The 14688-nt window shown below is 41.6% G+C and overlaps 1 protein-coding gene across 1 annotated transcript in view; it reads right to left on the bottom strand.

Moving 5' to 3' along the window:
* DYNC1I1 (dynein cytoplasmic 1 intermediate chain 1) overlaps nucleotides 1-14688 on the bottom strand; it is a 311144-nt gene that overhangs the window by 49885 nt on the left and 246571 nt on the right. The gene's annotated exons all lie outside the window — the stretch shown is intronic.

Genomic DNA, 14688 nt, shown 5'->3' with positions numbered 1-14688 from the left:
CAAATTGGTGCCGTTCAGATATCCTCTGGAGTCAGGGGTCTGTCCCATCTCTTGTATGACCTGCAATGCCCCTCCTCCCCCCACCACACCCCACCTCCCATTGCTGTCGGCAGCTGAGGGTGCCTCTGACTTCACCAGAGAATAGGGACCTTCTCTCATTCTCTGCTCACCCTTCCACTTCCATGTAGCTGAACCCATCCCATCTTTCTCCAGCCTTAGCAGTGTCCTGCCTCTACTCCCCTCCCCAACCCCACATAGCACCTGAGAGCATCTTTCCTAACTGTCAGACCACTCACCATCCATCTGTATTCTTCCCTGGCTCCTTCTCTTCAGGCCACAAACATGCTCAAGTCTCTCAGAAAGTATAATAACCAAATGCTTTGTGGGCTTGGCTTTCCCAACTAGCCCCTGCTCTGTCTCCCTCAGTGCCAGCCCTAGTCTCAGAGTGGTCTTCCCTCCTCACTCCACAACCAGCCTCAGTCTGCGCTGGGGCCAAAGCCACCCTCTTCTTGCTTGTCCATCGTGTATTCCTTCTCTTCCTGCAGCCCCCGTGGCTCCACGGTTGTACCCTATCCTCTTTGATTTACATCCTATTCTTAATTTTCTCTTGGGGTAAATGGCTGACTATAAATTGATCACTGTCACATCTAGATCTTTTTTTAAAAGTCAGCTCTACACCCAACATGGGGCTTGAACTCACAACCCCATGACTGAGTAGATTTTTAACCTCACTCTTATCCCTGAGCTCCACTACTTTCAATCACCTTTCAGGAATTTCCAGGTGCTTCAGCTGGAGCGTGCCCCAGACGGCTACTTGTCTACCCCCAACCTAAACCTGCTCTTCCTCTATTTCCTGTCTCTGTCACTGGCACCACCATTCTTCCCCTCAGATGCCCAAGGCAGAAATATCAGGATTGCCACTGATTCTGCGCTCAAATCAAGTCAGTTGATCTCCACGTCCGCTAGCTGGTTTCAGACTTGTGTTCTCTTCCACAAGCTTACCATCGCTTCTGCTACCAAAATTCTGGCTCTCACCTGGATGGTCAAACTAGCCTTCTAACTGGATGTCCTGTCCCTGGGCTTAGCATGCTGGTGTGGAAGAGAACACAGCTTTGGGGGTCACACTAATTTGGGTTCAAATTACAGTTTCCCCAAGTTCTCACTGAGCCCACCCGGGCAAGTTACTTCAGCTCTCACATGCCTACTTCTTCTATAGAATGGGGTAATGCATCCACTCATGAGTTGACTGTGAGGACTTACAGGACCATTCACCGTATGTAACATATTTAGTGCAGTGCCCGGCACACAGTATGACCGCAATAAATGTTGGTTTCTACCCTCCTGCCAACCCCTATAAATTCATCTTCCATAGAAAACTCCCCAAAATTCCATTTTGATTAGTTCGGTCCTAAAATGACTTGCCATCATTTATAAAATAAAAATAAATCTGCATGATCAAGTATAAACCTATCTTTCCAGCTCATTGCATGCATTTCCTGAGTGGATCCCTGCCTTTCGGCCATTTCGATGAAAATGGCTTCTCCCTTGTTGATTCAGCTGCTGGAATGCAGCCCTGTCCTGTTTGCCAGGTAAATGACTCCAACAAAGTTTCTGCTTCAATGTGAAGCCTCCCTGACCTTGGTTTAGTGAAATCTGGTGTGCTAGTGGGTGGAGGGAGGGCAATGTCACATGTTTTAATCCTTTCCTCCTGTATGCCGTCCTCATTAGAAATTGCAAGAATTACCATTCTGTTCAGAATTCCAGGCTCCTTTTTTTTTTTTTTAATTTTCCCTCCCCATTCTTGATAAATTCTTAGAGTATTTTCTAGGAATCTCTGTTAGTACTTATTTACTTTAACCAACCACTAGTGCTCTCCATGTTTCCCATTCCATGATGAACTCATTTGCCTCCATCTTCAGCCTTCTCCTGGAAAGTTCCCTCTGCTGCCTGTCTCAGGGGAACACTCCCTCTCCCATAAATTCACCACCTCCCCTGCTGTCTTCTCAAGTAGAAACTGTTCATTCCTGGCTATTCTGTTTCAGAAGAGTGAAATAAAGTATTTGCTCTCCAGGGTGTAGACATCCAGTAAAAAGCCCTGCTTCTTTTAAGCTCAGGCCATGACTCTGTATCATGCTTTCCCTCTTCTGATTGCTCTTCTTAATTGACCGAAGACTTAAGCACTGGGCTTATGATCTCCTTTTCCATCCCAGTCTTGCCTTTATTCTGGCCCACTTCAAAGCCCAGAGCCCACAAGCACCTTGACCTTTTATTTCCAGGACCCCCTCAGCTCCAGAGAACTTTATGTCCACTTGACTTCAGTGACAATATGACCAAATCCTGGAACTTTGTTTATTTGGTTGGTTGGTTGGTTTGGTTTGTTTTTATCACTTGGAATTATTTCAGTTGTGAATTACTAAATCCAAACATCTCACTTTCTAACAATAATCTCTTATTTTACTAGTTCTCTTACTCAATTCCTCCCAAAGAAATACCTGTTCTTTGATCTTATAGGGGCTTCCAACAACCCCTTGCTCCCTTTACTTTCTCCAGTCTGTTTTCACTTCCTTTCAGCCACAGCGTAAATCCTTAGCCTCTAACATCAAACACGCTCTCGTCCTTATTTCTGATCCCATGTTCTATTATCCTGCCATCACATTCTGGGAAAGCTTTGGCCCTGGAGCCAACTATGTGTCCCCCTCATCCACGTCCATATCTGTGCTGTTAAGTTCTCTTGGAGGAAGTTGGCCCTGAAGATCGATGCCACTAGAACATTCTGGTCTTCAACCCAGCAGGGTCCTCCACACCCCCAGAGTCCATCTTTGCTTCCCTAATCAGCTCTTCCTCTTCTTTCCCATGACCAACCACGACCTGCTCCCTCCGACACCTCTGCTTCCCACTCAGCAGACTACTTCATCTCCTGTTTCACTGAGAAAACAAGATCACATGAGACTTCCCTCTGCTTTCATTCACCAAACCTACACACTTGCACATATTTCTCCCCTTCTTTTCCTGTTCCTTTGTTACAACAGAAGATATGTCACTGCCCAAATTTAAACTTTACCCCCTGCCTGTGCTATGCATCTCATTCACTTGAACATCTTCAGGACCCTTTCTCTATCTTACACTTGCAGTGTTTCTACTCTGTCTTTGATGGCTATTCAACAATGGCAACATCCTCAAGAGTCTCTACCATCTTAAAAAAAAAAGAAAGAAAAAAGAAGAAAAACTCTACCTCCCATCTTGCTCTCCTCATAGTCAAACTTCTCGATTTTTCTTCAGTGCTTCCTTGCTTTCCACTCACTCCTTAACCCATTGTTATTTGTGTCCCATCCTCAACACACCAGTGGAAGGGTTCTTGCCATGGGCATGGTGAGGCTACTAAATACAATGGATGTATTTCAGTCTTGATGATAATTCCATGAAGTATTTGTTACTCTTGATCACTCCCTTCTCTTTTGTTTTTTGGGTTTTTTTAGTCTTATATTATAGAACACTTTTTTTTTAAAGATTTTTATTTATTTGAGCAAGAGAGAGAGTGAGCACAAGCAGGCAGAGGGGCAGAGGGAGAAGGAGAAGCAGGCTTCCCGCCAAGCAGGGAGCCTGAAGCGGGACTCCATCCCAGGACCCTGGGATCATGACCTGAGCCAAAGGCAGACGCTTAACTGATGGAGCCAATTTCAAACATATTCAGAAATAGAATAATATCAATATCCAGCTTCAATATTTATCAATACTTGCACAGTCTAATTCATCTATGTCCACACACTCTCCCTTCCCAACTATTTTGAAACAAATCTCTGACATCAGATGATTTCTTCTGTAAAATTTCAGTGTGCATCTCTAAAAGGTAAAACCACTTAAAATGATCAAAATATAATTATCATACCTAAAAATAATAATTCATAAATATCATCAAATAACTAGTCAGTTTTCCCATTTCCTAACAGCCTTCTAATTTTTTTTTTGAAGGGTTGCTTGCCTGGATCAGGAGCTATATAGGATTCATATCTTAAGATTGGTTGAGATGTCTCAAGTACTATTTTGTTCTATTTTGTTTTGATATGGGTTTCCACCTCCATTTCTTTTTTTTTCTTTGAAAAAAATGGGGCTTTTGGTGTAGAAATGAGATCAGCTGTCCCGTAGATTTCTCCACAGCCTTGATTTGGCTGATTCCATCCCTGTAGTATTTAATATTTTGCATCTTTATCTCCTATTGCCACTAAATTCAGAGATCTGGTGGAGTAACAGGATTTGAATTTGATTTGGGGGACAAGCCTACTTCAAAAGTGGCATTATAGGCAAGATGGTGGAGGAGTAGGAGACTTGGATTTCATCTGGTCTCAGGAATTCAGCTGGATAGGGATCAAACCATCCTGAACACCTACGAACTCAACAGGAGATCGAAGAAAAGAATAGCAACTCTCTGAATAGAAAAGCAACCACTTTCTGGAAGGTAGGACGTGCGGAGAAGTGAATCCGAGGCGATATTCGGGAGGATAGACGGCGGGGGAGGGGGCCTCCATCAACCACTACCAGCAAGCGATAGAGTCGCGAAGCACAAAATCGGAACTTTTGGAAGTCGGCTCTGCTGGGGACGTTGCTCCAGTGGCTAAGCGGGGGTGGAACCCTTGTGGGGACAGTGTGGTCTCAGGACCCTCGGGGTCACAGAAAGACCGGGGGTGCCTGAATGCGGCAGAGCTCCCACGTATCGGAGCAGGGAAGCCAGCTGCAGAGACGGAGCCGAGGAGTGGGCTCTCAGCTTGGGGTTGCCATAAACTGTGATCTCCGGCATAGTCAGGCCACTGCTCCTCCAGCAGGGACCCAACAAGCGGCAGATCCGAGGAGACTCCCCTTCCTCCCCTGGGAGGAGCGGCGCGGGAGCGCACAACAGGGATCTGCTGGGTTTGGAGACTCCACACGGGTTCCTGCGCCAGAGACAAAAATGCTGGGTCACAGTCCGGGTGAGCACGGAGTGCGGCCAGAGACCGGGGAGATGGGAGTGACTGACTGCTTTTCTCTGGGGGCGCACTGAGGAGCAGGGCCCCAAGTTCTCGGCTCCTCCAGGGCAGAGATTGGGAGGCCGCCATTTCACTCTCGGCCACCAAAGCTGTACTGAAAGCTTGCAGGGAACAAAAGCTCCCGACAGCAAACCCGAGCAGATTACTTAGTCTGGACCGGCAAGGGCGGGGCAATTCTGCCTCCGGCAAAGATATTTGGGAACCACGGCAACAGGCCCCTCCCCGAGAAGATCAGCAAGAACAGCCAGCCAAGACCAAGTTTACCGATCAATGAGAACGGCAGAACTCCAGAGCTAGGGGAATACTGCACATAGAATCCATGACTTTTTTACCATGATTCTTTAGTCTTTCAAAGTTAATTTTTTTTAACTGTCTTTTTTTTTTTTTGAATTTTTCTTTTTCCCTTTTTCAACCAACATCTTATCAATCCCTTTTTTTAAAAAAAACATTTTTATTTTTAATTTTTAGAGTCATATTTTATCCCTTCATAGTAGTTACCCTTACTTTTGAAATATATATATAAGTTGTTCTCTCTTTAAAATGTTGAGATACAGTTTCTTCTAACAGATCAAAATATACCCTAAATCTCTAGTGTCTGGCTTTGTTCTAGTCTCCTGCTTGATCACATTCTCTCCCTTTTTTTTTTTAAATCCTCTTCTTTCTATTTTCAAACAACTTTTTATCAATTCCTTTTATAAAATTTTTTATAATTTTCATCTTTACAGTCATATTCCATCCCTTCATCATATCAACCCTTATTTTTGTACATATATAAGTTTTTCTTTCTTTAAAATTTTGGGAGGCACTTTCTTCTAACAGACCAAAATACGCCCAAAATCTAGTGTGTGGCACTGATCTATGCACCAGCCTGATCATATTTGATCATATTCTGGTTTTTTTTTGTTTGTTTGTTCTGTTTTTGTTTTGATCTTTTTCTTTTTTTTCTTTCTTTCCCTTTCTTTTCCCCCAGCTTCAGGTCTTTTCTGACTTGTTTAGAGTATATTTTCTGGGGACGTTGTTACCCTGTTAGCATTTTGTTCTCTCATTCATCTATTCTCCCTGGACAAAATGACAAGATGGAAAAAATCACCTCAACAAAAAGAACAAGAAGTAGTACCGACTGCCAGGGACCTACTCAATACGGACATTAGTACGAGTCAGATCTAGAGCTCAGAATCATGACTTTAAAGATACTAGCTGGGCTTGAAAAAAAGCATGGAAGCTATTAGAAGAACCCTTTCTGGAGAAATAAAAGAACTAAAATCTAACCACGTCAAAATCAAAAAGGCTATTAATGAGGTGCAATAAAAAACGGGGGCACTAACTGCTAGGATAAATGAGGCAGAAGAGAGAATCAGTGATATAGAAGACCAAATGATGGAAAATAAAGAAGCTGAGAAAAAGAGAGATAAACAACTACTGGATCACGATGGCAGGATTCGAGAGATAAGTGATATTATAAGACGAAACAACATTAGAATAATTGGGATCCCAGAAGAAGAAGAAAGAGAGAGAGGGGCAGAAGGTATATTGGAGCAATTTATAGCAGAGAACTTCCCTAATTTGGGGAAGGAAACAGGCATCAAAATGCAGGAGGCACAGAGAAACCCTCCCAAAATCAATAAAAAGAGGTCAACACCCCGACATCTAATAGTAAAACTTATGAGTCTCAGAAACAAAGAGAAAATCCTGAAAGCAGCTCGGGAGAAGAGATATGTAACCTACAATGGAAGAAACATTAGATTGGCAACAGACCTATCCACAGAGATCTGGCAGGCCAGAAAGGACTGGCCTGATATATTCAGAGCACTAAATGAGAAAAATATGCAGCCAAGAATACTATATCCAGCTAGGCTGTCATTGAAAATAGGAGAGGTAAAAGGCTTCCAGGACAAACAAAAACTAAAGGAATCTGCAAACAGGAAACCAGCCCTACAAGAAATATTGAAAAGGGTCCTCTAAGCAAAGACAGAGCCTAAAAGTAACATAGACCAGGCAGGAACACAGACAATATACAGTAACAGTCACCTTACAGGCAATACAATGGCACTAAATTCATATCTTTCAATAGTTACCCTGAATGTAAATCGGCTAAATGCCCCAATCAAAAGACACAGGCTATCAGACTGGATTAAAAAACAAGACCTATCGATATGCTGTCTGCAAGAGACTCATTTTAGACCCAAAGACACCCCCAGATTGAAAGTGAGGGGGTGGAAAACGATTTACCAGGCTAATGGACACCAAAAGAAAGCTGGGGTGGCAATCCTTCTATCAGACAAATTAGATTTTAAACCAAAGACTGTAATAAGAGATGAGGAAGGACACTATATCCTACTTAAAGGGTCCATCCAACAAGAAGATCTAACAATTGTAAATATCTATGCCCCTAACATGGGAGCAGCCAATTATATAAGGCAATGAATAACAAAAGCAAAGAAACACATTGACAACAATACAATAATAGTGGGAGACTTCAACACCCCCTCACTGAAATGGACAGATCATCTAAGCAAAAGATCAACAAGGAAATAAAGACTTTAAATGACACACTGGACCAAATGGACTTCACAGACATATTCAGAACATTCCATCCCAAAGCATCAGAATACACATTCTTCTCTAGTGCCCATGGAACATTCTCCAGAATAGATCACATCCTAGGTCACAAATCAGGTCTCAACCAGGACCAAAAGATTGGGATCATTCCCTGCATATTTTTAGACCACAATGCTTTGAAACTAGAACTCAATCACAAGAGGAAAGTTAGAAAGAACTCAAATACATGGAGGCTAAAGATCATCCTATTAAAGAATGAATGAGTCAACCAGGAAATTAAAGAAGAATTAAAAAAATTCATGGAAACCAATGAAAATGAAAACACAACTGTTCAAAAATCTTTGGGATGCAGCAAAGGCAGTCCTAAGAGGAAAGTATATAGCAATACAAGCCTTTCTCAAGAAACAAGAAAGGTCTCAAGTACACAACCTAACCCTACACCTAAAGGAGCTGGAGAGAGAACAGCAAATAAAGCTTAAACCCAGCAGGAGAAGAGAAAATAAAGATCAGAGCAGAAATCAATGAAATAGAAACCAAAAGAACAGTAGAACAGATCAACGAAACTAGGAGCTGGTTCTTTGAAAGAATTAACAAGATTGATAAACCCCTGGCCAGACTTATCAAAAAGAAGAGAAATGACCCAAATCAACAAAATCATGAATGAAAGAGGAGAGATCACAACCAACACCAAAGAAATACAATTATAAGAACATATTATGAGCAACTCTATGCCAGCAAATTAGATAACCTGGAAGAAATGGATGCATTCCTGGAGATATATAAACTACCAAAACTGAACCAAGAAGAAATAGAAAACCTGAACAGACCCACAACCACTAAGGAAATTGAAGCAGTAATCAAAAATCTCCCAAAAAACAAGAGCCCAGGGCCAGATGGCTTCCCAGGGGAATTCTACCAAACATTTAAAGAAGAATTAATACCTATTCTTCTGAAACTGTTCCAAAAAATAGAAATGGAAGGAAAACTTCCAAACTCATTTTATGAGGCCACCATTACCTTGATCCCCAAACCAGACAAAGACCCCATCAAAAAGGAGGATTATAGACCAATATCCTTGATGAACATGGATGCAAAAATTCTCACCAGGATCCAACAGTACATTAAAAGGATTATTCACCACGACCAAGTGGGATTTATCCCTGGGCTGCAAGGTTGGTTCAACATCTGCAAATCAATCAATGTGATACAATACATGAACAAACGAAAGAACAAGAACCATATGATCCTCTCAATAGATGCAGAAAAAGCATTTGACAAGGTACAGCATCCTTTCTTGATCAAAACTCTTCAGAGTATAGGGATAGAGGGTACATACCTCAATATCATAAAAGCTATCTATGAAAAACCTATAGCGGATATCATTCTCAATGGGGAAAAACTGAGAGCTTTCCCCCTAAGGTCAGGAATGTGGCAGGGATGTCCACTATCACCACTGCTATTCAACATAGTATTAGGAGTCCTAGCCACAGCAATCAGACAACAAAAAGAAATAAAAGGCATCCAAATCGGTAAAGAAGAACTCAAACTCTCACTCTTTGCAGATGATATGATACTCTATGTGGAAAACCCAAAAGACTTCACCCCAAAACTGTCAGAACTCATACAGGAATTCAGTAAAGTGGCAGGATATAAAATCAATGCACAGAAGTCAGTGGCATTCCTATACACCACCACCAAGACAGAAGAAAGAGAAATTAAGGAGTCAATCCCATTTACAACTGCACCCAAAACCATAAGATACCTAGGAATAAATCTAACCAAAGAGGCAAAGGATCTGTATTCAGAAAACTATAAAACACTCATGAAAGAAATTGAGGAAGACACAAAGAAATGGAAAAACTTCCATGCTCATGGATTGGAAGAACAAATATTGTGAAGATGTCAATGCTACCTAGAGCAATCTACACATTCAATGCAATCCCCATCAAAATACCATCCACTTTTTTCAAAGAAATGGAGCAAATAATCCTAAAATTTGTATGGAACCAGAAAAGACCCTGAATAGCCAGAGGAATGTTGACAAAGAAAAGCAAAGCCGGCGGCATCACAATTCCGGACTTCCAGCTCTATTACAAAGCTGTCATCATCAAGACAGTATGGTACTGGCACAAAAACAGACACATCGATCAATAGAACAGAATAGAGAGCCCAGAAATGGACCCTCAACTCTATGGTCAACTAATCTTTGACAAAGCAGGAAAGAATGTCCAATGGAAAAAAGACAGTCTCTTCAACAAATGGTGTTGGGAAAATTGGATAGCCACATGCAGAAGAATGAAACTGGACCATTTCCTTACACCACACACAAAAATAGACTCCAAATGGTTGAAAGACCTCAATGTGAGACAGGAGTCCATCAAAATCCTAAAGGAGAACACAGGCAGCAACCTCTTCGACCTCAGCTGCAGCAACTTCTTCCTAGAAACATCGCCAAAGGCAAGGGAAGCAAGGCAAAAATGAACAATTGGGACTTCTTCGAGATAAAAAGCTTTTGCACAGCAAAGGAAACAGTCAACAAAACCAAAAGACAACCGACAGAATGGGAGAAGATATTTGCAAATGACATATCAGATAAAGGGCTAGTATCCAAAATCTATAAAGAACTTATCAAACTCAACACCCAAAGAACAAATAATCCAATCAAGAAATGGGCAGAAGACATCAACAGACATTTTTCCAAACAAGACATCCAAATGGCCAACAGACACATGAAAAAGTGCTCAACATCGCTCGGCATCAGGGAAATCCAAATCAAAACCTCAATGAGATACCACCTCACACCAGTCAGAATGCCTAAAATTAACAAGTCAGGAAATGACAGATGTTGGCGGGGATGTGGAAAAAGGGGAACCCTCTTACATTGTTGGTGGGAATGCAAGCTGGTGCAACCACTATGGAAAACAGTATGGAGGTTCCTCAAAAAGTTGAAAATAGAGCTACCCTATGACCCAGCAATTGCACTACTGGGTATTTACCCCAAAGATACAAATGTAGGGATCCAAAGGGGTACGTGTACCCCGATGTTTAGAGCAGCAATGTCCACAATAGCCAAACTGTGGAAAGAGCCACAATGTCCATCGACAGATGAATGGATAAAGAAGGTGTGGTATATATATACAATGGAATATTATGCAGCCATCAAAAGGAATGAGATCTTGCCATTTGCAATGACGTGGATAGAACTGAAGGGTATTATCCTGAGTGAAAAAAGTCAATCAGAGAAAGACATGTATCATATGACTTCACTGATATGAGGAATTCTTAATCTCAGGAAACAAACTGAGGGTTGCTGGAGTGGGGGAGGGTGGGTTGGGAGGGATGAGGGGCCTAGGTGATAGACATTGGGGAGGGTATGTGCTATGGTGAGTGCTGTGAATTGTGCAAGACTGCTGAATCACAGATCTATACCTGTGAAACAAATAATGCAATATATGGTAAGAAAAAACAAAAGAAGAAGATAGCAGAAGGGGAAGAATGAAGGGGGGGGGAATCGGAGGGGGAGACAAACCATGAGAGACGATGGACTCTGAAAAACAAACTGAGGGTTCTAGAGGGGAGGGGGGTGGGAGGATGGGTTAGCCTGGTGATGGGTATTAAAGAGGGCACGTCCTGCATGGAGCACTGGGTGTTGTGCACAAACAATGAATCATGGAACACTACATCAAAAACTAATGATGTAGGGGCACCTGGGTGGCTCAGTCATTAAGCGTCTGCCTTTGGCTCAGGTCATGATCCCAGGGTCCTGGGATCGAGCCCCGCATCAGGCTCCCTGCTCGGCGGGAAGCCTGCTTCTCCCTCTCCCACTCCCCCTGCTTGTGTTCCCTCTCTCGCTGTGTCTCTCTGTCAAATAAATAAATAAAATTAAAAAAAAAAAAAAAAAACTAATGATGTAATGTATGGTGATTAACATAACAATAAGAAAATTTTTTTAAAGTGGCCTTGTATACTTCCATAACTATGATTGTTTCTATTTTTACAATGTTATCAGCAATAATCACTAATATTCAAATCCTGTCTTCCTATATTAGCTGGAATATTTCTATAAAGAAAAACATCTCCTCATCAATTATTTAGTAGCTCTGAAGTACAAGTCATAGAAAAGACAGAATAAATGTTTGATTCTTTCAGAATAATTGACTGATTCTTCCTTTTACTTATTAGTTTCCAAAATATTGAGTTGGCTTTCTTCGTGTCCCCCAAAGATGACTAATGAGTTTTTTTTTTCCTTTTTTCAGTATTATTATGAACTCATGAATCTATTACCCTTGTTGATATTCTTTGGCCTCCAGAAGCTTATTCAATTTGGCTTCTAAGACCTTTGACAAGAAATACGTAGTGTTTGGTAGCTTCCTTGCTTTCTTTTATGATGAAATATTCCAGGCTCATTTTACCCATTTCCTGCTCCAGGAATCAGGAATCTAGACTCTAGAATCAGTAATTTCTTCCAGGATCTCTGGTTTCTTTTAGTGAAAGTGGTATTTAGAGAGCACCACCTGGACACCAGGAGTGTCACTTTTACTGGATTGGTCATTGTTTCTAGACCTTTTTGTTGAATATGTATTTTTTAGGTTTAAAGGTAATATACACCACAAATTCTTACTAATACATCCAACTTAAATTCAGGATTACTGCTGAGGTTTTACTCAATTCAAGCACTTGTATCTCCTTTCAACCCAGTTGGTAGCACTCCTCAATGACACGAGCGCAGTCATTTATCTCATGATACAAACACAATGGTATCAGAGTAACAGTGACAAAACAACCATCAGCAACGTGTACTAAAAGTAGTTTAAAATTTTTTTGTAGTTCTTTTTATCCTTAAAATATATCCCTTTTGGAATGTATAGATAAAACATAGGATTTTAAAGTCAGAATCATTCCATACCGTAATGTTTTGCCTCCAATTTGAACTACACTAAGGTTGATTTGTTTCATGTTACTTCACATTTTTAAGATTTATATATTTATTTACTTTAGAGGTGGGGGCAGGGGCAGAGGGAGAGGGAGAGAATCTCAAGCAGACACCCTGCTGAGTGTGGAGCCGGACGCGGGGCTCCATCCCACAACCCTGAGGTCATGACCTGTGCTGAAACCAAGAGTTGGACGCTCAACTGACTGAGCCACCCAGGCGCCCCAGTTCACATTTCTTAGGCAACACTTTTAAAATTTTATTTTGTTTTGTAATTATGTAAAATATTTATATGGTTCCCAAACCAAAGGTACGAAGTGTCTTTTAAAAAGTATGGCTATTCTCTTTGTTTCTTTCAGCCTCCTGCCTCCCTGTAAGGAATAATTTTGTGTATGTGTGTCTATCTTTCCAACTTTTAAAAATATATAAATAAATATTAAACAATGACAACATACTACTTACACTTTTCTCCACCTTGCTTTTCTCATTTAAAACTATATCCTAGACATCACTCCATAATAGTATGAAGAAATCTCCTGCATTTCTTTCTACACTTGAATCGTACTCTCTCATGTGGACTTAAGTTACTTTGGATTTGTCCACAGCCCTAATGATGGGCTCTTGGGTCCTTTCCAGTCTTTTGCTATTCAAGGTAGCCTTTCAATGAATCCCCCTCTGCAGATGTCTTTTTTCTTATTTTTGCAAGATACCTTTGGCATAGATTCCTAGAAGCAGGAATTGCTCTGACAATGAGCAAATATGCATGATGGATCATTTTTATATACTGCCAAATTCCTCTCTCCAGTGTTGTACCATCTTGCACTGGCAAAAGCAATGTCTGAGAATGGCTGGTTCTTTTGGTCTCAGCACAGACTATGTTGCTTTTGGATTTTTGTATGACAGTTGAAAAGAAGTTTCTCACCTTGGTTTTAATTTGGATTTCTCTTATATGTAAGGTTGTTTTCATGAAGTTGAGACCAATTCTGTCCTCTTCCCACAGTCCCTCTCTCAAAAATTATAATCCCCACCTCCCCATTTCTTGGGTTGGTACTCTTCTAATCTCCTTTTCTAGTTTCATTTCTCCTGTTTATTTCCTAAATATTCCTCTTTTTCTGGATCTACTCTTAACGTTTCTTTTAAAATCCACTGCTTGAAATGTAATAATGATTGCTATTCCTTTTTTTTTTTTTTTTTAGATTTATTTATTTGAGACAGAGGGAGAGAGAGTGTGTGCATGAATGGGGGGGAGGGGCAGAGGAGAGGGAGAAGCAGGCTTCCCGCCAAGCACGGAGCCCGATGCGGGACTCGATCCCAGGATCCTGGGATCATGACCTGAGCCGAAGGCAGACACTTAACAACTGAGCCCCCAGACGCCCCAGTGATTGCTATTCTGACTGGTACTGGGTATTTACCTGCAGCCCAGAAGTCTCCCTCCACTTCTGTCTCACATCTCAAACTGTCTGATGGAGATCATGCATTGTGCGTCCTGGCCCCTTAAATTTAACCTGCACAGTGCTCTTTGCCGACTTGCCGTCCCTCTGGTGAGCTCCAGGCGCTGAATGCACGGACTTATTAGCTCCGTCTCCAGTTGCTTCAGCCATAACTTGCCTTTTTTCCTGACGACTCCCAGTCTCACCATCCTTGTATCAAATCAATTTGTGTTTCTTTTACCTCATAAACGGTTCTCGAATCCATCTATCTCTCTCCATCCCAAACTACTGGCTTACACCACTGTCATTTATTCCCTGGACTATTGCACCTTTCTTCCAGTGGCCTTTCCTTTTTTTGGCTCTCAAGCATGGTCAGAATTGCCTTTGAAGACACAATTAATGTAGTGCCATTTGCCAGCTTAAAAACCACCAAAGGCTCCAAAAACACCCCCAAAACCCAAACCACCAAGCCCCAAGTCATGTTTCCATAAGTACACGTGTATGTAAGTCAGTGCTACGGGGCTCTGCAGAGTCAACACTGAAGTGGGGAGAGGGTGGGGAGGTGGTGGGCGGGGTCAGTGGTAGTAAAGAAGGACTTCCATTTTATTAGTATTTGAATTGCTGGAATTTTTAAAATTTAGAATGTTTTCAGTATCACTTATCTATTTTAAAATAAATAGAATGGACTGAGAATGAGGCCGACTGGGCTCATCAACAGGCTGTGAACAGTAAAATTGTCCTCTTTGCCTAT

This window comes from Mirounga leonina, unplaced genomic scaffold (assembly GCF_011800145.1).
Source record: "Mirounga leonina isolate KUSES-001 unplaced genomic scaffold, KU_Mleo_1.0 Mir_174, whole genome shotgun sequence".
NCBI classification, from domain to species: Eukaryota; Metazoa; Chordata; class Mammalia; order Carnivora; family Phocidae; genus Mirounga; species Mirounga leonina.
The sequence above is the reverse complement of the archived record's forward strand: the minus strand, read 5'-3'. Positions and strand labels throughout refer to the sequence as shown.